General features: G+C 42.7%; 1 pseudogene; it reads left to right on the forward strand.

Moving 5' to 3' along the window:
- On the forward strand, window positions 1-2370 carry LOC148201572 (glyceraldehyde-3-phosphate dehydrogenase GAPC1, cytosolic pseudogene; annotated as a pseudogene).
- The last annotated feature ends 977 nt before the right edge of the window (window positions 2371-3347 follow it).

Raw genomic sequence — 3347 nt, forward strand, 5'->3', positions numbered from 1 at the left:
GTCTTTTCTGAAAAAAAAAAGAAAAGGAAAACTTATAAAAATTAGCAAAGAAAAATTAACAAAAGAGGTTTTACTTGACCGTTTGCGTTTCCAATCCTCGATTTTTATTTTATTTATTTTTTATTTTTTATTTTTATTTTTATTTTATTTATTTTTTATTTTTTTTATTTTTTGGTTCAAATCTTTTCCTATCAACCATTTTGGGAAGCAAATATTTGGTTGGGTAATTTTCAATGGTAAAAATCAAAGTTAGTTGCCGTAAAAGAGAGTTGTCGCCGTAAAGGAAAAGGCATGTTGTTTGGTATTGCAGGAGGCAACGGAGTGTCAGCTAGCAGCCCCTGATTTTGGCCTCTTCACGTAAGGCACCAACATCATTCACCTCTGACCAAAAGCATCCACTACACCTATCATCTCAAAAAAAAAAGAACAACATGGATTCCCCATTAACAATTCAGAGTCACCACTTCCTTCAGAAAAAAGATGAAACCAAATCAAAACAGAGAAAAATCCACTCACTCCCATGCCCCATCGCTCCTTCCTTTTTACCTTACTGATGCCCTCTTCTCCGGTTTTTCTTCTTCTGCTCCATAACGCCTTCATCACCACCAAACCACTCTCTAATCGCTTTCTATCTCCCTTCAAATCTCATTCAAACTCAAACACTCTCACGGCATCGGACAAGAAAATTAGGATCGGTGTCAACGGATTCGAAAGGACTGGCCGTTTGGTGGCCAAGGTTGCCCTTCAAAGGAAGGAAGTTGAACTCGTTGCAATGAACGATCCTTTCGTCACCACTGATTACATGTCATATATGTTCAAGTATGACACTGTTCATGGCCAATGGAAGCATTTTGATGTCAAGGTGGATGACTCTAAGACCCTTCTCTTTGGTGAGAAGCTCGTGACAGTTTTTTTTGGTATCAGGAACCCCGAGGACATTCCATGGGGTGAGGCTGATGCTGACTACGTTGTCGAGTCAACTGGGGTATTCACTGACAAGGACAAGGCTGCTGCTCACTTAAAGGGTGGTGCCAAGAAGGTTGTGATTTCTGCCCCAAGCAAAGATGCACCCATGTTTTGTTGTCGAAGTTAACGAGAAAGAATACAAACCAGAGCTTGACATGGTTTCCAACGCTAGCTGCACCACCAATTGCCTTGCTCCCCTCGCCAAGGTCATCAATGACCGATTCAGAATCGTTGAGGGTCTCGTGACCACTGTTCACGCCATCACAGCGACTCAGAAGACTGTTGATGGTCCATCAAGCAAGGATTGGAGGGGTGGAAGAGTTGTTTCTTTCAATATTATTCCCAGCAGCACTGGAGCTGCCAAAGCTATAGGAAAAGTTCTTCCAGCGCTGAATGACAAACTCACCGGAATGTCCTTCCGAGTCCCTACTGTTGATGTTTCAGTTGTTGACCTCACTGTCAAGATACAGAAGGCAGCAACCTATGAGAAAATAAGGGCTGTTATCAAGGAGGCAGCAGTTGCCGTGGATGGAGAAGGAGAGGCAACGGAAACCCCTGTCTTCGAGTCGCGCCAAATCGGAAGTTGACGAGGGAGATCATTCTCCCTGATGTTATTTTCAGAGTAGACGATGGAGTGGTTCAATGAGGAAGAAACCATGTCTCTAGTGGTTTTAGCGGTCGGCGTCGTTCACGACGCTCCATCGCGCGGGAAGGAAGATGGAGGACAGAACTGCTCCGACGAGCATGGACGACATCGCCGGCGACGGTCTCGGTCAGCCAAAGGAAGGTGGCGCTACTAGGCGGTTGACGATGATCCTGGCGGCAACCGGTAGCGGCGGAGGTGCGATTAGCGGCGATGATGTCTCGCGGTGGCGGCGCCTGTCCCATGCGTGAAAGAGGGAGCGCGAAGATAGGAAGGAGGAGATAGACCTAGTGCCGTGGCCGGCGGTAGCTCCGGCGGCGGGTGTCGTCACTGGTGACACCGTGGATCACGATTCGCGGTGGCCGGTTGGAGTGGGGGCTGAGTCATGGCCGGGGGTGGCAGAGATGAGTGTCTCTGTGTTCTTTCATTCAGAGGAGAGGACCTGGGTCTCGGCGCTGCTAACACAAATGAGATGAAGTTGGAGGAACCCCTAATGGGTTTCTGATTAGGGTTAAGAGGCTTTGGGCTTGGTCTGGTTTGCTTCCCTTCTCTTCCTGCCACACGCGCAACTCCATTCGCACCCCCTTCCTTTTGGGTTGAAGCCCATTTTTGTTTCTACAAACAAAAATAAAAAAGAATTGGGCTTGAGCACACTATTTCGGGATGCACCTCCAACTTTGCTGCTGCACCCCTATCTTGGGGTCTGGATAAGAAATTTCGAGTTGCACTCCTGGTTTTTATCTATGCACTCCTATTCTTAATACATTTCTTTGCTTTTATTATTTGTTTGATTATTTAGTTTTTACTGTATGTAACTCCTCGTATGATAACCCCCACTCCTATATCTGGTGTTTTATTTTTATTTATTTATTGAGCTTGGTTTATTTGCTGCACTCTAAACAAAAAAAAAAGGAGAAAATAGATATAAAAATAATAACGAAAAAGTATTTTAAAGGTTTAGGCACATGTGTGATCGCACGCATCGTCCTTGTGCTAAAACCTTTTCTTCTTCTTTTCTAAAAAAAAATAAAATATGTTTTAAAGGTTAAGCACATGTGTGATCGCACGCATCGTCCTTGTGCTAAAAACCTTTTATCTTTCTTTTCTAAAAAAAATACCAAAATATGTTTTAAAGGTTAAGCACATGTGTGATCGCTCGCATCGTCCTTGTGCTAAAAAAAACATTTTCTCTTTCTTATATAAAAAGACCAAAAATATAAAATCTTCAAAAACTAAAAACATCCACATTTTCAAACAACAAACAATTTCTCACCCAGAACTACGTGATCCTTGATTCTTCATCAAGAGTGGAGATACGTAGGAGCAAGGTTGGTCCTTGTCAGGTTCACTTTCCCAAAAAAATCCAAATTTGTCCATAATCATTTTCCAAACAAATTTTCCAAACAAATTTCTCAAACAATTTCAAAAGAACTACGTAACCCTGATTTCTCATTTTGAATGAGAATACGTAGGAGCAAGGTCCATCCTTGTCGGGCCCAAAAAACTAAAAAAATATATTTTGTTTATTTAGAATTTTATTTTAGGGGATAGTTAAACATTTTGAAAACCACATCATGTTCGTGCATTTAGTTAAAGGTATTGCCTTAGGGCAGGCGTTGTAGGGTGTTAACACCTTCCCTACGCGTAACCGACTCCCGAACCCAGAATATGGTTTTCGTGGACCGTGTCTTACTATTTTATGGTTTTTCCGTAGTTTTCCATAATAAACTATGGTGGC

This window comes from Vigna umbellata, chromosome 3 (assembly GCF_029865625.1).
Source record: "Vigna umbellata cultivar VRB3 chromosome 3, Vumbellata_1.0, whole genome shotgun sequence".
Taxonomy (NCBI): domain Eukaryota; kingdom Viridiplantae; phylum Streptophyta; class Magnoliopsida; order Fabales; family Fabaceae; genus Vigna; species Vigna umbellata.